Below are 21,150 nucleotides of genomic sequence, written 5' to 3' on the forward strand. Positions count from 1 at the left end.
GAATATCATGCCAAATGATAAACTGGGAAAGCTCTACATTGTGAAAACATAACATATTGGAAAGAAATATGAAACCAGTATAAATTAGAAGGGATTGCTAGCTATTGTTCTTGAATGTTAAGGCCTAGCATAAAAATACAACTTTCTATAAATTTATTAACCAAAGAATCTCTCTAGTGCAATAGAAGTCACACATCCTTTCCTCACTCTTCCATTCAGATTAAAAAGAAAAATAAAAATAAGGAAAACTTTTGAAACATTGTAGTTCTAAGAAAGTGCCACAAATAAGGTCAAATATATACATAATAGCGATAGAGAAACTAGAAACTAAAGAAAAATAAAAAGACAACACACATCAACAAAACTAAAAATCTAACCTCATGTTTTTCGAAGTTGCAAAGATGAAAAATCTTGCTATTATACCACAAAACTCAAATGCACCTAGTAGAAGTCTTCTTCGTTAACTGTTAACTATCAACTACAAATATAATTGATATTAGTTTAAAAAGACACCAACATGACGAGCATATACAATAAATAGTAGTTAATTAAAAGATTGTATATCATACCAGATGACAAGGCCAAGCTATTAATCCTCCAAGTGCATCCTCAAATCTTTGTAAAAGATCATATAACCTAATCAAACTCTCTTCCCGTTCTAGGACAACTAGAACTTGTATTTCACAACAATTTGGTCCCAACGCTTGTCTTCCTACTTCAGTATTCAGATTCATGCTATGAACAACTCCTTTTGCACAATTTTTGTCAAATAAAATAGACTTTTATCGAGACATAACATCCAATCTACATGAAAATGGAAAAGAAAAGGTTTTGATGAAAACAAATATGACATACCATCAGCAACAACAATTATGCTAAATAAGATTATACATTATCACTTAATCTAATTGAATTCTCAACTTCTCACAATAAGCAACAATACAAAGAATGAATTAATTACAAGAACTCAAACGTAGACAAAGCATTAGTAGGGCTAAACTAAAATAGCAAAGAGGTAGCAAAATCTTACAAAATGTAAGAAGCTATATTCCAGCTCATCATTGAAATAGTTATTGCTGAGAACAACTTGTAGCTTTCAACATGCTGCTGAAAAAGTTGTTGAGAACAGTAAATAAATAATGGTTGTTGCAGAGAACAACTTATAGCTTTCAAGTAAGCAAACTCCAACTCATTATGCCACATCGAACAATAAATAATATCAAAATAAACAATGAAATTCAGCAGTAAAGAATAAAATCAATAAAGTACTAACCTTTATCCATTTATGTTTGCATTAGAAAATAAAAAATCTAGGAAATTATCAAGTCCTTTTCTGTATTCCTTAGTTTGTCTCAGCAAAAACATCCAACCTTTATCCATCACAATTCCAATAAAAAGTTAAAAAAATAGCTAGTGAAAAAAAACATGAACATATATGCTTCAAAATGCTAAATAGAGGCAGATCAATTCTTCGACATCACCTTAATCATTTTTGAAAAACCAATACAATTCCATCCATTCAATTCATATCAAAAGATCAAAGCATTAGGCAATTTTCTTGTCACTCGTAGTCAATAGGCAGGTACATTATCCCACCAATTATGTAATGCTAGGAAAATCTAAATATAATTATGTAAGTGTGCAAAAATGAGGCTAGATAACATGGAGTAGAATGAAGGTATTTGAGAAATACTAGTCAAAAAATTGAACATTATTGGCAGGAAATTGCTCAATGTACGTGTTACTAAATTGAATCAATCTCAATCAATCACTAGTATTAGGTAAACATAAATAACAAGATTAAGTATAAACAGCATAAACCCTTCCTCATTCAATCAAATTGATCTCACTCATTCCAAAGCAAACTCAGATTAGTCTTCATCAGTTATAGATTCCAACATCATAAAGCAACTTGGCATATGGTATCATCAACTACCTTCAAGTGAGCAGCAGCCTTGTCCTTGTCTGTAAAGACACCAGTAGACTCCACAACGAAGTCAGCTCCAGTCTCACCCCAAGGAATCTCCTCAGGATTCCTAAACACAACCACAATCTCAGTAAATAACACCAACAAAAAATTCAGTGACAACAGCTACTTCTTTCAGAACAGACAATAGCATTTTAAACACCTGATGCCAAAGACAATAACCTCTTTCTCTCCAAAAAGAAGGGTCTTGGAATCCTTCACTTTTATCTCGTTATGCTTCCATTGCCCATGTACAGTATCATATTTAAACATGTATGTCTACAAATGTATCCAAGTTAGAAAGTCAGATCTAAGATACAGCTAAAGAAACATAGTATAAACTAAAAGCATAAAAATTCTAATCCATAGGATCTGCAGTTTGGATCTATATATGTTAGCTAGAGCCCTAGAGCCAATCATTTGATGATTGTATTTTGGACTTATTGTATCATATTCTATATAAATAAAGGCATTTGGATTTTGATTATTATACTTACTTGTATTGGTGCCAAATAAACTAAGTATAATAATGTCCTTGAGTAGACGATTCTCACCTATATCAATCGGTTAGTTGAACCGATAGTGAGATGATATAGGGAACACTACTCTTAATCATTCCTAGTCGAGTATTAACATTCAGGGATAATGTTAATGCAATAAGACTAGCATGTAGGTCAACTCGATGACTTGATCTCACAAGTCATGGATATAGAGATATCAAGTTAACACATGGGTATACATTAGAGAATGTATACTGAATGACCCGCCATGAGAAAGTATCATGGATCGTTATATGAGTGTCATATACTTTCTCATGTGGCTATTAGTATGACTACTAGTCCTTAGACCTGAAGTCACCATAGATCCCTACATAAGGAGTTATGTACTTTGGTTTCGTCAAACGTCACCCGTAACTGGGTGGACTGGGTATATACCAAATTATTCAGAGGGATGTGAGTGATGTAGATGGGATCTATCCCTCCTATATGACGCGAGAGACATCGGTATTCTTGATAGAGTGAGACCACGAAGTGCATGGCCATGCCCAAATGAGTCAATATAGGATATTGAGCTCATTTGATTTAGTGAGTCTACTTGGAGTTCAAGATTTAGATTGGTCAGAGGATGACACGGTCTATGCCTCACATTGACCAATCTAGATGTCTAGGATAGAAGGACACTTGTCATATATTGTGAGGAGTCACAATTAGTAGTCACAAGGTGATGTTGGATCTCAACATTCTTGTAACTTGCGTAGTAATGATGTGTTGCTAGATACCGCTCATTACTTATGCTCCTAAATGAGTTTAGGGCATTGCCAACGTTACAAGAACCTATAGGGTCACACACTTAGGACAATTAGATGGAGATTAGGTTCATATGATGAACCAAGAGGATTAGATTCATTTGATGAATCAAATTGGATTAAGAGTAATCCTAATTGGGCTAACTTGAGTTGGACTCAAGTGGATTCATGTATTCAATGAGTCTAATTTAGATTATGACTCATTAAATCAACTTAATTTAATGAATTAGATTCATTATATTAAGTTGGATTGAATCAAATGGTTAGATTAGATCAACCATGGAAGAGATTTGGTCAAGTTTGACTTGACTTGAGAGGAAGATTAAAAGTCAAGTTTGACTTGACTTTATGCCACCTCATTGTGAGTTGGCATTGATGTGGACCAATGATGTTACTCCACATCATCATGGGTGTCACCTCATGGAAGTTACAAAGTCATTTTCTTTAATAGCTTCACATTAATTGCACTTAATGTAATTTTTTGGGAGTTACACAACTTGAAAGTGGCCGACCACTTTTGAATGGGAATCAAATTGATTTTCCTCATTCAAGTGCATTATTCCTTTTTCTTCCTCTTGGAGCTCTCTCCCTCTCCCTCTCCTCCTCAACTTGGCTGAACCACACATAGGTGCTAGCACACCTCTTTGTGTGTTTTTCTCCACCTACGAGTCCGTGTGGATACTTCTAGAGGAGTATCTATCTTGATACTCTTGAGATCCGGCATTTTGAACGAGCGGGATACGCAAAGGGCACGCACCGAAGGTATAACTCTTTTCATGTAGATCTAGGAGTAGATCTAAGTAGAAAATCATACTCGTAATTTTGTTTTGAAATCTTTTCTTCGCACGAGATCCGTTGGCTAGGGTGATTCGGGGTTTCCGCGACGCGAAAAGTCGATTTTCGCGGCCCGAAAAACCCAACAGTTGTATCAGAGCCACGTGCGAAGCGAGTACGAGTTTAGATTCATATTTTTATGAAAAATATAGATCTGTAAACTTTCTATAAATTCATGTTTTTATAGTTTTAATGGGTAATTTTCTCGTAGAAGCGAAGCACAAGTGTTTCGACACTTGTAGGCTTCGATTACCGAGAAGTTTTTCCAAAAATAGTAATGTATCGACCCAAAATCTTTTGGGACAGCGGGCTAAGGCGCTCTTGGATCGCTTAGGAGCAACTCGCGATGGTTAGATCGCGGGTAGGGGTACTACCCCTAACCCCGCAAGGGGATTTGCTCTGCGATTGCGCCCGAAATCGCTAATCGGGACCGCCGGGAAAAATTTACTCATAAAATCTGTAAAAATTATGAAAAATTACAGAAAATTATGAAAAATAAATAATTTTGAATTATATATTATTTTTGTGATAGTCATGGCCCAAAGACCCAATTCGATTGGACAATTGTGTTGTAATTCATAATACGGCCTGCGTGCCGTTATGTGATGTGCGTGCTTGTATTTTATTTTTATTTTATTTTCGCGACCTGCGCGTCGTGCCTTTCTCTTATATTTTGGTTGTAAATTAGATTTAGACTCGAATGTAACTCGAGTTTCAAAATTGTAATGTAATTTTGAAGCGGTGGAAGGTCCACACGAGACGGAATTACGAGGAGGGCGCGAGCAACACAAGGTGGTCAAAGGAAGAAGCTTGAGAAGCTATTGACCTTAGATTGACCATCCGATCTTCTCATTGGCTTGTGAAGATCGTAGTAGGGCCATGACTAAATCACAAATTAATTTAATTAATTGCTTTTGTGTGTATGTGATGAATGCTAGTTAATTAAGTAATTAATTAGTGCCTAACGATTAGATTAGATCTAAGTCGTGCACATGATGCACCCTTCGATTAGATTAGATCTATCGAGTATATGATACACATCATCGTTTAGATTAGATCTAAATCACGTCAACTCGTAATGCCTACCATGCCGTGATACATACCACTACCTCGATCGCATGTAGTTGTTGAATCTGCCAAAGCAGAGCAATACATACTATCTTGGTAGGGTACGGAGGGACAATCTTGGTCCCACCTATCAACGCATGGGTGAGTACAACTCAATTAGATTGAGTATTCCTAGTTAACTCAGTTGGATCGAGTATAACTATAGGCATTCTTCCAACGGTTGGAAAGTTAGGTCAAAATCACATATATATTAACTCTCGGGCGTATTAGCCAAAGCTAACTCGAGTTTTAATATAAATGCGGATTTTGATTCTATAAACAAGAGTTGTATAGAGATGTAATTGGTAATCTTTACCTACCGATCATACTAAATCTTGGGCGTTTTAGCCAAAGCTAACTCAAGGGTTAATATGATGTGGATATTGTCCCACATGAATTATAGAATTCAGTGGGAGCATCATTTAGTTAAAAGGCCTAATTAAATAATTAAGAATATGATACTTATTTATGCATTTATTTCTGTTGTAGAATTGCCATGACGTCGAACACGAACACCTTCTCCCTGCGATCTGTCCTTGAGAAGGACAAGCTCAACGGAGCAAACTTCCTGGACTGGTACAGGAACCTGAGAATAGTTCTCACCCAAGAACGTAAACTGTAGGAGCAGCCCATTCCGAGGCTCCTCCTGCCAATGCGAGATGACCGAGATGCTTTCAAGAAGCATCAAGATGATGCATTAGATGTGTCTTGTCTAATGCTCATGACCATGAACTCGAGCTTGAAGCAACACGAGTTAATGGGCGCTTATGATATGGTTGAACATCTTCGTCACCGTATCAAGGACAAGCGAGGCATGAGAGATTTGAGATCTCAAGGCCAAGATGTCAGACGGGGCTCCCGTAGGCCCATATATACTCAAAATGATTGGGTACATAGAGAACCTACAAAGGTTGGGGTTCCCTCTTGGCCAAGAGCTAGCCACTGACCTGATCTTGCAATCCTTGCCGGATAGCTACAGTCAATTCGTTCTAAACTATAATATGAACGAGATTGACAAGCCACTGCCCGAGCTGCTTAGCATGTTAAGAACTGCTGAGCTAAACCTTAAGAAGGCGAAGCCCAACACTGTTCTGATGGTTCAGAAACATAAGGGCAAGGGCAAGCCCAAAGGCAAGGGAAAGTCCCAAGCCAAGGGCAAAGGCAAGGTACTGAAGCCTAAAGGAGGGGTCACCAAGGATTCTACCTGCTTCCACTGAGGTCAGACCGGGCACTGGAAGAGGAACTGCAAGGTATACTTGGAGGATCTTAAGAAGAAGCGAAGTGAGACTTCCACTTCAGGTATATATGTTATAGAAGTCAATCTATCTATTTCTATATCATGGGTATTAGATACTAGATGTGCTTCTCACATTTATACTGATGTGCAGGCACTGAGAAATAGCAAGGCATTGACAAAGGGCGAGGTGGACCTACGAGTAGGCAATGGAGCACGGGTTGCTGCTGTTGCTGTAGGGACTTACTGTCTATCTCTGCCCTCTGGGCTTGTACTAGAGTTAGTCGATTGTTGTTATGTGCCTGCATTAACTAAGAACATTATATCAGTTTCTTGTTTGGACAAGAAAGGTTTCTCGTTTACTATAAAGAACAAATGTTGTTCCGTCTATTTAAACGATATGTTCTATTGTAGTGCACCTCTGATAAACGGACTCTATATTTTAGACCTTGAGAGCCCTATCTATAACGTAAATACCAAGAGGTTCAAGTCAAATGACATGAACCAAACCTACCTCTGGCACTGTCGCTTAGGTCATATAAATGACAAGCGCTTATCCCAGCTCCATAAGGATGGTTTGTTGGACTCATTTGATTTTGAATCATATGAGATATGCGAGTCATGCCTACGAGGCAAGATGACCAAGACTCCCTTTAGTGGGCACAGCGAGAGAGCAACTGATTTGTTAGGACTCATACATAGTGATGTATGTGGCCCTTTCAATATTGCTGCTAGAGGAGGTTATAGATACTTCATCACATTTACTGATGACTTCAGTAGATATGGTTATGTGTACTTGATGACACATAAGTCTGAATCCTTTGAAAAATTTAAAGAATTCAAGAATGAAGTACAGAACCAGCTTGGCAAGAGTATTAAGATACTTCGATCCGATCGAGGTGGAGAATACCTTAGCCATGAGTTTCGTGATTATATATCTAGCAGAGTGTGGGATCCTATCCCAATTCACTTCTCCTGGAACACCACAGTGGAATGGTGTATCCGAAAGGAGGAATCGTACCATATTAGATATGGTACGATCTATGATGAGTCACACAGATCTTCCGACATACCTTTGGGGCTATGCTCTAGACACGACAACTTTTATACTCAACCGAGTTCCATCCAAGGCCGTGATAAAGACACCATATAGGATATGGACTGGGAGAGATGCCCAGGTGTCTTTCATGAGGATTTGGGGTTGTGAGGCTTACGTTCGATGTCAAGTCTCAGACAAATTAGGACCCAAATCTGACAAGTGCTTTTTCATTGGATATCCCAAGGAAACTAAGGGATATTACTTCTACATTTCCAGTCAACACAAGGTAGTTGTGGCAAAGACTGGGGTCTTTCTAGAAAGGGACTTTGTTTCTAGAAAGACTAGTGGGAGCGCGTTCGATCTTGAAGAAGTTCAAGATGCGAACAATAGCACTGATGGCTCGATGGAAATTGAACTGGAACCACAAAGTGTTGTGGATGATATTGTTCCACAAGGAGTTGAGGAACAACAACCAGTTCAAGTAGACATACCTCTTTGCAGGTCTGATAGGGTACGTCGTCAGACTGAGAGATACTCATTTCTCTTGTCTGACCATGATGACGTTATGCTCATAGAGGATGAGCCTACCACCTATCAGGAAGCTGTGATGAGACCAGATTCCGAAAAATGGCTAGAAGCCATGAGATCCGAAATGGAATCCATGTACACCAACCAAGTACGGACTTTGGTTGATCCACCTGAAGGGGTAAAACCCATAGGGTGTAAGTGGGTCTTTAAGAGAAAGACTGACATGGATGGACTTATCTATAAGGGTCGCTTGGTAGCTAAAGGTTTCAAGCAGATTCATGGTATTGACTATGAAGAAACATTTTCTCCAGTAGCAATGTTTAGGTCCATTCGGATCATGCTTGCTATTGCAGCCTACCATGACTATGAGATATGGTAGATGAATGTCAAAACCGCGTTTCTGAATGGAAACCTACTCGAGGATGTGTACATGACACAACCTGAGGGTTTTGTAGATCCACAGCATACTAGCAGAGTATGCAAGCTGCATAGGTCCATTTATGGACTACAGCAAGCTTCTCGGAGCTGGAATCTTCGATTAGATGATGCAATCAAACAGTTTGATTTCATCAAGAACGAAGATGAGCCTTGTGTCTACAAGAAGGTTGTAGGGGATATAGTTGTCTTCCTCATATTTTATGTGGATGACATACTACTCATTGGGAAGGGCATCCCTATGCATCAGTCTGTCAAGACCTGGCTAGGGAGTTGCTTCTCAATGAAGGACTTAGGTGAGGCATCCCGCATTCTAGGGATACAGATCTATAGAGATAGATCTAAGAGATTGCTTGGCCTAAGTCAGAGTACATACATTGACAAGGTACTCCTACGGTTTGCCATGCAGAACTCCAAGAAGGGATTTCTGCCGATGTCACATAGCGTGAGTCTTTCGAAGACTCAAGGTCCCTCTTCTAGAGAGGAGAGAGACCGCATGGATCAGATCCCTTATGCCTCAGCCATAGGATCGATCATGTACGTCATGCTATGTACTCGACCTGATGTCTCGTATGCTTTGAGCATGATGAGCAGATACCAGTCAGATCCAGGTGAAAGTCACTGGATAGCGGTCAAGAATATTCTTAAGTACTTAAGAAGGACTAAAGAATATTTCTTGATATATGGAGGCAATGATGAGCTAGCTGTAAAGGGTTACAGTGATGCTAGCTTCCAGACCGACCAGGATGACTATAGATCGCAGTCGGGGTTCGTATTTTGCATTAATGGTGGTGCTGTCAGTTGGAAGAGTTCAAAGTAGGGCACAGTAGCTGATTCTACGACAGAGGCCGAGTACATTGCCGCATCAGAGGCAGCAAAGGAGGCAGTTTGGATCCGCAAGTTCATCACTGAACTTGGGTGGTTCCTAGCATTGTTGACCCCATTGAGCTCTATTGTGACAACAATGGAGCTATAGCACAGGCGAAGGAACCTCGCTCACACCAGCGGACCAAACACATACTACGGAGCTTCCATCTCATTCGAGAGATCATCGAGAGAGGAGATGTGAAGATTTGCAGAGTACCTACAGAGGCTAACATCGCAGATCCCTTGACCAAGGCTTTGGCACAGAAGAAGCATGATGGTCACACTAGGTCATTTGGGCTTAGAGCCTACACTGATTGGCACTAGTGCTAGTGGGAGATTGTTAGCTAGAGCCCTAGAGCTAATCATTTGATGATTGTATTTTGGACTTATTGTATCATATTCTATATAAATAAATGCATTTGGATTTTGGTTATTATACTTACTTGTATTGGTGCCAAATAAACTAAGTATAATAATGTCCTTGAGTAGACGGTTCTCACCTATATCAATCGGTTAGTTGAACCGATAGTGAGATGATATAGGGAACACTACTCTTAATCATTCCTAGTCGAGTATTAACATTCAGGGATAATGTTAATGCAATAACACTAGCATGTAGGTCAACTCGATGACTTGATCTCACAAGTCATGGATATATTGATATCAAGTTGACACATGGGTATACATTAGAGAATGTATACTGAATGACCCGCCATGAGAAAGTATCATGGATCGTTATATGAGTGTCATATACTTTCTCATGTGGCTATTAGTATGACTACTAGTCCTTAGACCTGAAGTCACCATAGATCCCTACATAAGGAGTTATGTACTTTGGTTTCGTCAAACGTCACCCGTAACTGGGTGGACTATAAAGGCGATAACTGCGTATATACCAAATTATTCAGAGGGATGTGAGTGATGTAGATGGGATCTATCCCTCCTATATGACGCGAGAGACATCGGTATTCTTGATAGAGTGAGACCACGAAGTGCATGGCCATGCCCAAATGAGTCAATATAGGATATTGAGCTCATTTGATTTAGTGAGTCTACTTGGAGTTCAAGATTTAGATTGGTCAGAGGATGACACGGTCTATGCCTCACATTGACCAATCTAGATGTCTAGGATAGAAGGACACTTGTCATATATTGTGAGGAGTCACAATTAGTGGTCACAAGGTGATGTTGGATCTCAACATTCTTGTAACTTGCGTAGTAATGATGTGTTGCTAGATACCACTCATTACTTATGCTCCTAAATGAGTTTAGGGCATTGCCAACGTTACAAGAACCTAAAGGGTCACTCACTTAGGACAATTAGATGGAGATTAGGTTCATATGATGAACCAAGAGGATTAGATTCATTTGATGAATCAAATTGGATTAAGAGTAATCCTAATTGGGCTAACTTGAGTTGGACTCAAGTGGATTCATGTATTCAATGAGTCTAATTTAGATTATGACTCATTAAATCAACTTAATTTAATGAATTAGATTCATTATATTAAGTTGGCTTGAATCAAATGGTTAGATTAGATCAACCATGGAAGAGATTTGGTCAAGTTTGACTTGACTTGAGAGGAAGATTAAAAGTCAAGTTTGACTTGACTTTATGCCACCTCATTGTGAGTTGGCATTGATGTGGACCAATGATGTTACTCCACATCATCATAGGTGTCACCTCATGGAAGTTACAAAGCCATTTTCTTTAATAGCTTCACATTAATTGCACTTAATGCAATTTTTTCGGAGTTACACAACTTGAAAGTGGCCGACCACTTTTGAATGGGAATCAAATTGATTTTCCTCATTCAAGTGCATTATTCCTTCTTCTTCCTCTTGGAGCTCTCTCCCTCTCCCTCTCCTCCTCAACTTGGACGAACCACACATAGGTGCTAGCACACCTCTTTGTGTGTTTTTCTCCACCTTCGAGTCCGTGTGGATACTTCTAGAGGAGTATCTATCTTGATACTCTTGAGATCCGGCATTTTGAACGAGCGGGATACGCAAAGGGCACGCACCGAAGGTATAACTCTTTTCATGTAGATCTAGGAGTAGATCTAAGTAGAAACTCGTACTCGTAATTTTGTTTTGAAATCTTTTCTTTGCACGAGATCCGTTGGCTAGGGTGATTCGGGGTTTTCGTGGCCTGAAAAACCCAACAATATATATGTAGCGACAATCCACTTCTAAATAATATATTTTGATGGAAGATAATTGAACAAAGCACAATAAATATACAAATCAGACTAGTAAAGCCAAAAGAAAGCATAAAAAAGTAACCGTATAGGTAGATCGATTCGCTAAAGAGTACCATGTAATCGGTGGTAATGAATGGATCATTGACGGCAATGAGTTCCACATCCTCACTCTGGAGCGTGACTCTGGCAACCAATCGCCCAATCCTACCAAAAGCTATAGTGAGCCAACAAAACAAAAGATAAACCCAACAGAAACCAAGATCGACAGTCGTAATTAAAAAGACACTCCTGTGAAACAAAAAATAAAGCCTTCCATTGATGCCGATCTTGATCTTGGCTGCAAAAAGTCATACCAAACAAATGAAAGAAGAAACAAAAAAAAGAACAAAAAACAATTAAGGATAGTAGAGATGAACAGATATACCCATGGCGGCGAATGGATAAAGATGGGGCACAACAACGACAGAGATGGGGCATGACAAAGACGATCGAGGCGCAGCGGCAGAGACGATCGAGGTGTAGCGGCGGAGACGATCGAGGAGAAGCAGTGGTGGAGACGGGGCACACACGTTTAGGAAAAGTCAAGGCCTGCGGAGGTGGTGTTGGAGACGGGGCACGGGCGTTTGGGAAAAGTTAATCTCATCTAGGTTAAACACTACATGATATAAGTTAGATTAATATATTTATTATGTATGATGTGGCAAAAGGTGATTCGCTCGCCCCCAGCGCCCCTGCCAACCCGTCCCTAGGCCAACACGGAGGATGTAAATCATGGGTGGCTACTAGTTATTAGTGCAAATTGCCAAGACATGGGGGAGGTTATGCTCGGTCACGCTGAGTTTCGACCCCAAGACCTCATGTGGCAACACCCCATGTCTTAACCATCGCATCGCCCCAAGGGAACTATTTATTATGTATGATGACATTTATAAAATGTGTTAAGATAGAATATCTAATCAAATATTATATTTTTAAAATTAATTAGTTTTAATAAATATCGTTATAAAGGATTTATAATGACATTTTATAATAAGTGTCATCACGAAATATCCTAATAAACCATTTTTATGGTAGTGTAGATGAGCAACTAGATGGAACCATCTTCGTAATAGATTCAAGAGATGTAATTTTTCTTGAAACAGAGTTTCCAACTAGAGGTAATGTTGATAAAAGTGTTCCTCTTTGAGGGGATGAGATATTATCAACAAGAGAGGTGTCAAAAGAGATGCCTAAGTTTAGTCAACCCAATGGGAGTGATTTGCCAAGTCATAAGTTGACTTCTCAATAATCCAACTTACGAAGAAATGGCTTGATATTGAGAATAAGGCATTAATCACACTCTCAATTGATGCAGTGAATCTCAAATGGTAGAGGAAGCATTAAGATGCTCCGTTAGAGAGAGAAAAAAAGGGTAATTTGCAATGGATGAGGAAATGGATTCAATGAGAAAGAATCAAGTTTGGGATTTAGTCGATGTTCCTCTAGGCCGAAGGGCTATTGGGAATAAGTTGATTCTCAAAATCAAGAGGAAAGCGAATGGATCGATTAATCGATACAAAGCTCGATAAGTTGCAAAAGGATATACCTAAATGGAGGGTATTATTTTTGAAGAGAAGCTAAGTACATCTTAGGAGTGAAGATCATGTAAGATTGATCAAAAAAGCTTTTGAGTTTCTCTCAAGAGGCTTATATCACTAAGATGCTACAACACGTAATTACAACATTGTATCCCAAGACTCTTGAAGAAATAGCTGAAATGAAAAAAACCATATGGCAGTGCTATTGATAGTTTAATGTGCACTTTGTTGTGTACTTATCCTGATACAAGTTATGATATTGGCTTATTAGTCATTTCCAGTTAAACCCAGGATCGAGACACTGGAAAGCGGTGAAGAGGGTATTAAAATACCTAAAAAAGGACATCAAATTATGCATCTATTTCAAGGATCTAAGATGAGCTTGGGTGGCTACATAGATGCAAATTGGACAGGAGACCTTGATGACAGAAAATCCATATCTGGCTATACCTTCTTGTTAAATGGTGGTACCATCTCATGGAATAGCATGAAGCAGGTTTATGTAGCCGTGTTGACAATGGAAGCTGTGTGGCTTGCGCATTGGTTGTGCAACAATCTGTCTGGTTGAAAAGGTTCCTGAAGCATTTGAAGATTACTGAGGACAGTGGGAGTCCTATTATAGTATACTGTAACAGTCAAGCTAAGGATCCCAAATATTATAGCAAAGGCAAACATATAGAATCAAGCATAATTTTGAAAGGGATATTGTGGACAAGAAAATGATAATTCTTGAGTATATCCCTACACATAATATGCTTGCAGATCCTTTACTAAGCCATTGACTAAAGAGTCATTTCAAAGAATGGGAAGTCTTTGTGACTTCGTTAATTGTAAAACGTTGTAAAATGCCATGATCTATTCAGTGTATAAATTGTTACATTTTGGATTAAAGTCTCGATGAGCATGTTGATAGATTGAGATTGGTCCACTTACATGGATAATCATCTCTATTTGTTAAGTATAAATAAAGGTAAGACCGTTACTTATGGGACAACTTATATGGCTATGAATAGAGACATACCTATAAGTTAAGGTCACCTTGATAATTATATCAAGATGAGATCATTTATGTAATGGTTGGAGTAAATGTACCCGCCATTTACTGAATTTGTTTAAAGGCCATATTAGAATTCATATGTTGAATTTAGGATTAGACATTAGGTATGTCTAGATCAAAATCTGTATGATGCTAAAATTTGAGAAAAATATGCGCTCTTTTTAGTAAAGAGAATAACATCGTAGCATGTTATTCATACCACATGTATTATGGCGACAAGAAGGTTAGTAGGAGAATGGATCCCTACTTCTCTACTATGTGAGACCCTTGAGATTATAAGTTAATTTCAATTTTACCCTTAGTGACTATTTAGCTATCTACTTGAAGTTATAATCGGTGTCTGCTACTTTAACATGTCCCCTATTAACTATGGATGATTCGGTCTATGGAGCATTACTAGGAAAGTGACTGATTAAAATGAATAGATTCTAGCTAAAAAGGAAGATTAAATAGATTTGCATCTTTTGATGTTATTCACTGGTCGACCCAATTCTGTTATGTATAGAAATGATTGTGAATATTGAATATGGAACATGTTCTTGACGTAATAGTCATTATGAGGGATTAGAGATGTTCATATTGATGTAAATGAAGATTATTTAATCTGGATAAATAGAAAGACATGGATATCTCGTAGATAATGGTTGTGTGCCACTGAGAGATTGGATATTTCTTGGGTAACAGATATGTTCTGCTAGGAGAGAGGCTATGTGCCATAATGAGAGTGTCTCTAATTCATTTGAAAGAGCGGCTAAGTAAAGTGTAACAACTTTGTTAGCATTGATCGCTCAAAGAGAAGCTATGTAAGGTGTACCAATCTTCTTAGTAATAATTGCTCAGTGTGCTTGTTGTCGCACGAACCATTTTCCTTAATGTATGGAATGAATGTTCTTATTTGGTCTTTGTGACTAACCAGCTCTTATATGGTCTTTATGACTTGATTATATTATAGTATATGTGACTTATATGGTCTTTATGACCAGTTAACCTTTAAAGATTGACTTAGACGAGTGGGAGATGTTGGTATTAAGAAGGTGAAATGGTGTCTCTTCCCCTTCACCTTCCAACCCTTTCTCATTCCTCCATTAATGGAGGTAGAGGAAGATGACTTTTCATCTTCCTCTATAAAAAAGCATCCAAGGCAATTGGTGCAATGGGGGAAAAGAGAGCAAGACGGGTGCATGCATCAAGAAAGGTTGCTGCATTATGTATGCAGATGGGATCGAAGCACATCAGAAGTGTTGTCAGAATTCTATCGAGACTATGTGTCATGCAGAGAAGAAGAACATCCGAGGCATGAGATTTGGTTTATGAACCATGAAGAACATTTTGATTCGTTCGTGATCGCTCTTCCGACGATAAGTGGTTCATAATTATTTTTCCGGCGACAAAGGAAGATTAAGATCTACTATGGGAGATCACTGTGAGTTTTACAGATTTTATATTTCTATATTTTTCATGCTTTAGAACTATCAACAAGTAGTGTAGTGGAAAATAAATAACTAGTTTTAATTACTTTGTTCGAAGCTTAGGTTGACTCCTACTCCAAGACCCGCGATCTCTTGATCGCACCATTGGAAAATCCACTAAAAATCTTCTTTCTGAAACCTTCAGAAAGAAGTGATTCATACAGATAAAAAGTATAAGATAGTAACAGTCTACTATCTTATTTGAATTTAAGTAAAATGCAATCTAACTTATACAGAACAAATATAAAGCGATGGAGATCGTCGGAGTAGTAGCTTGCTTAAGGATGTGATGTAGAGTTGAAGCATGAATAGAGACTTTGCAAAGAGATGAATAGAAAACTTGATTGCTACCCTGGACCTCGAGCTTGTTGGTTGCTACTCGAAATACCGTTCTAGTTCCCCTGTATAAAAATTTGTACAAGCATAGAACTATCCTAGCTACCCATGTGCTCTACTGAAGTTAAATTTGGATTACAAACGATGTTTAACATTATTAATCTAAATTGTCCTTCAAAAGTTAAACTTAGATTGGAAATGATACTTAACATTTTTACTCCAAGTTTAACCGATGTGTTCTTCATAAGTTAAACCATATTACAGAAGTTAATTAAATATCTATTTCAAAGATCGGCTTCCGAGTTAAACATGTGAGGCACTAGGCCTTCTTGGGTATGGGATCATCCATCACTTCCAAGACAAAGTCTTTCAAAGAAATCAGATATTTAACTTCTTATAGTAAACTAGGTTTAACAATAGAGACCTCAATAGAAGCACAATATCAAAACATGAAATCGAAAAATAGAATCGATAACAAAATGATAACCTAAAATCGATAGCCTCTTGTGTTTGTTTTTTCAAGATCTATACAAAAAAAATAAACTAGTTATGATGCGAAAACAAATAACTAGTTATACCTTTTTTTGTAGCTTATAGACCTCTTGATCTTCTGTTGTATTCCTCTCCTTCTCTTGGACGTCGTGTGGGCGACGATCTACCAAGATGAAATCCACTCCAGCTTTCTTCTCCTCCAAGACTTTCGAGCCACCAAGGGATGCCAAAATAGGAAACTTCCTTTCTCTTCTTCTCTTCCAAGTAGCCGGCCACCAAGGAAAAGGAACTTCTTGATGTTGTTGGTGCGGGAAGCATCCGACGAACGAACTCGTGTTTTGATAACGGCAAAGAATTCAAAGTTAAGATGTTTTGTAGTCTAACAAGTCTACTTGAGGATTTCAGGAAAGTCCTAGCTGCGGTTAGGCAAAGGGAAAACCCTAGGGGCGGTAACCCTAGGTCATAGGGGGTGGTAACCCTATGCGGAAAGTCTTGGCAGGTCGATGGCTTCAGGCAAAAGTCCTAGGGGTGGTAACCCTAGGTGAAAAGTCCTGGTGTCGCAAACCAGGTGAAAGACTGGACTAGCCGGGGAAGCGGATGTCCAGCAGAAAGTCCGGAAGCATCGAGTGCTGAGCAAAAATCTAGTCGATCTGGAGGATCGACTGGCAACAGGTAAATCTCCTGAGTGGAGTAGGTGAGGACGCGTTCCCCGTAGAGGGAATAGTAGGCGTCGGGTCGACCTAGGGTTTCCGGATGGAAATCCGAAGTCAGACTCGGACAGTCCGGAGACTGTCTATACTTTATTTATCATGTTTATTGTGCTAACTTTGTGCTGCAGGATAGTGTTTGGGACTAACGTAATTTGCAGGTGCAAAAGAGTAACCTAAAGCTGAGCTGGATTCGAGGCGCCACTGGAGGCGCCTGTGCAAGCAGGCAGAAGGCGCCTTGGGAGGCGCCTTGAGAGGGATATAAGGCGCCTTGAATGGATGAAATTCGACCAGGTCAGGTTTGATCCACGCGGAAGACCAGGCAGCATGGAGGCGCCTTGAACACCCTTTATAAGGGGGTTTCGACCAGCACTTCAGAACAACGTATTCCAAGTCTTCTCTCTTCAATGTGCTGCTCCGAAAGACGCCCGGAAGTGCTGCCACAAGTCTCCGACGACCCGAAGCTTCAAAATTCTACTGTTGTCATCGGTATAACTAGTTTTTCCATTTACTTGTACTTAATCTTGTAATCATTTTATCGAGCTTATAGTTGTTGCCCATCGGAAGCGATCAAGGATCGCGGGCCTTCGAGTAGGAGTCGATCAAGGCTCCGAACGAAGTAAAAATCCTCCTGTCTCTGTGTGCTTGTTTTGTTTTATTCCGCTGCTTAATTACTCCGATAATTCTTACGATTTCGATAATCGAACAAAATAGCCATGAGCGCTATTCACCCCCCCCCCCCTCTAGCGCGTCTCGATCCAACAATTAGTATCAGAGCGGGGTCGTTTTGAATCAGTGTAACCACTATTCAAAATAATTTTCACGTGGTATTTTCATTTTTTTTGGTCGATTAGAATCTAGCCTCATAGCTATATTCTAATTTCTTTTCACGAATCGATTTTCTGCTCAAAGTTGGTCAATACCACTTGAGCCTGTTATTTTTTCTTCCTTCCTCCCGCACTACTAATCCAAGACTTAGTCTTGGAATAGATCTTGTTGTTTCTGTTTTTGTAGATCAAAATGGCCCTACAAGAAGGATATAGCACCGTTCGTCCCCCACTATTTTCCAGAGAAGACTTCGGATATTGGAAGGGGTGAATGGAGATATATCTGAAGATCCAGTTCGACACCTAGATGATCGTTAAAATAGGACTGCAACTACCAACTGGTACAGACGGTAAGCCTACATCCTATGAGAACTGGGAGCCCGCATTTATCAAAAAAGTGGAAACCGACGCCAAAGCCACCTGCACCATCCAGTGCGGTCTGACCAAAGAAGAGCTCAATAGAGTCGGTCCATTCTCCTCCACAAAGGAACTATGGGAGAAACTGATCGAACTTCACGAGGGCACCTCGGAAACCAAGGTAAGTAAGCGTGATTTGTTACTTAATAAACTATACAATTTGAAAATGCAAGAAGGCGAGACGGCAAGTTCTTTACATGCTCGAATTCAAGATATCCTGAATTCCCTTCATGGAATCGAGCAGAAGGTAGAAAACAGAGATATAATAAGGTATGCACTTAACTCATTTCCTAGAAGTACATTGTGGGCATCAATGGTAGATGCCTACAAAGTCTCTAAGGATTTGTCGTCCTTAAAATTAGACGAGTTATTGAGTGAATTTGAACTCTATGAACAAACTAATGCACAACCATCCGAGAAAAGTATTACTTTGATTGCAGGAACAAGTGGAACACGGGAATCAAGAGGACGGCGAAAAATTGAATCGGAATCAGAAGACGAACTCGATTCAGAAGATTCAGAAGATGAACTGACCAGCGAACTTGTGAATCTTGTAAAGAAGCTCTACAAGAAGAAGAAGGGCTTCAACAAGAAAGATCTGAAGAAGGCAGTTCAAACTAAGGAAGCCCAACAGAACTCTAAGGTAAAATTCAAAGTCACTTGCTACGGGTGCAACCAGAAGGGGCATATAAAATCCAACTGCCCCAACCCAAAGGAAGCCAAGAAGCAAAGAAGAAAGAAGGCCCTAAAGGCAACCTGGGACGAATCTTCTTCGGAGGACGAAGACGACGAACTCGACCAAACGAGTTTACTCGCATTGATGGCCCGGGACCAGATCATCGAATCCGAGAGCTAATCAGAAGCCGACTCCGAGCAAAGCTACGGATCCGCATCCGTTTCCGAAGGGCCAGACTCCGCTGTAAGTATTCCTAGGCTTAATAATTTAGTCAATTATTTACTTTGCAAATTAGCCAAATCAAATCTGAAAATAAAGTCACTTCTAAAAGAAGTAGCTATTCTTAAAGGAGCAACTAACTCAAAATACTTACCTGATCAAGTTCTGTGAGATCTCGGAAAAAATTTAAATAAATAAGGTTATTTGGGAAATAGCCTTATAGAATTTTTCCGGAATTTTTAGAAATTTTCTGGGAATTTTTCGGAGCTCGTACGACGAGTTTTGAGGGGATCAATTCCGGGTACGGATATTGCCTGTTTGGGATACCCAATTAAAGAGGAAATGTTTATTATTTATATTTCTTTTCTTTTTAATTCCCTAAACCTATCGCCGAACCCGAGCCCCTCTTCTCCCCCGACTCCGGCTTCTTTCTGTCCTCTCCCTCTTGCGAACAAGCGACGGCGACGGGACCAGCTCCGGCGATTCCTCTGCCGGCATCGACGCCTGGTAAGCCCAGATCCAGCCGAGACCTTTCTCATCCTAGCTTCAATCTCTTCTCCTCGCCACTGGTTCTTTCACGGGGATGAGCCGACGCCACTGATCGAGCGAGATCCACCCGATCGCCGGCGAGGGTTTGCTTCCGGAGGTTTGAGAGTAGGGCTAGTTTCACCTGAGCCCTTCCTCCTTATGCAACCGTGCCCTAAATCCCTTCCATCGGCTCCGATCAGTCGTCGCAGCATCGACAAGCCGTGCCCTAGCTACGATCCTGGAGGCAAGGATCGTTTCCTTGCTGTCAGTTCTTGATCTTCTTCCTATTGACCTCACGTGGTCAGATCTTGATCCTCTTCCTTGAGGTTGATTTAGGTCACGGATTGGGCAATTTCTGTTGGAGACAGCCGATTGGAGTAAGGTAGGTTGTTATTTTGGTTGGTGTTTGGATCAATGATCTGTGCTTGATTCCTTCTTGGTCTGGTTGATCCAGTAGGTTGATCTTCTGTGGTGTTCTTGATTCAGCACCCTTTGCTCCGGCAGCTACCTTCCTAAGAGCAATACTTCTTAGGGTGGATCAACAGAAGGGAGGGCTAAGCGTGAGGTATGGTGTAATTTGATTGTTCTAGATGGATGATCATGTGTAGGGATTTTGATACATGTTCTAGAGGAATTAGTTTTGATTGGAGGTGAAGTAGTGTTCTGTGGTAACCTTGTCCAGCAGATCACCTTGTCTTTCCAGCCAGCTCAGTTGGTTTCCAGCAGCTCATTTCGTTCCAGCAGTGGCTGTAAATTTAGGTAAGGATTAGGTATGTTTCGGTACATGATTAGTTGTAGATCATGGTATGATTTGAATACTAGATGGTTAGTATATCATTAGTTGATACATGTTGTATTTAGTTGCTAAATTGTAATTAGATTTATTTGCCTAGATAAATCTAATGGAATGATTAGGGTTAAGATAATTAACCCTAGTCAACTGTTAGATTTAATTTTGATGATGATACATGTTATGATAGATATATTTGCTTAGATTTAATCTAATGGAATGATTAGGGTTAAGACAATTAACCCTAGTCAACTATTGGATTTAATTTAAGTTTATATATCTGATCTAATTGGTGATTAGGGTTTAGGTAACTAACCCTAATTGACCGTTAGGTTTAATTAGATAGGTTGAGATTGTTGATTAGGGTTTTGCCCTAATTTGGTTTTAGAGATTTTATTTAGCTATTCTTTTGATTTAGCTAAATGAAATATATATATTGTTTGGCACAGGACTCTGATTCGAGACGGGCGTCTCGACTTGGATTTGCTGGATTGTACCTTCTACTTGAGGCGGGTACCCTTTGACTTATCTTTTG

General features: G+C 39.4%; 1 long non-coding RNA gene across 1 annotated transcript; it reads right to left on the reverse strand.

Annotated features, from left to right (window-relative positions):
* Positions 1 to 1,969: 1,969 nt before the first annotated feature.
* Positions 1,970 to 11,735, reverse strand: LOC122025766. Its single transcript, XR_006123826.1, has 3 exons — positions 11,634 to 11,735; positions 2,130 to 2,245; positions 1,970 to 2,036 (listed from the first exon to the last, which is right to left on the reverse strand). It is a non-coding gene; the product is annotated as an uncharacterized LOC122025766 (long non-coding RNA).
* Positions 11,736 to 21,150: the final 9,415 nt, after the last annotated feature.

Source organism: Zingiber officinale, chromosome 9B (genome assembly GCF_018446385.1).
Source record: "Zingiber officinale cultivar Zhangliang chromosome 9B, Zo_v1.1, whole genome shotgun sequence".
NCBI lineage: Eukaryota > Viridiplantae > Streptophyta > Magnoliopsida > Zingiberales > Zingiberaceae > Zingiber > Zingiber officinale.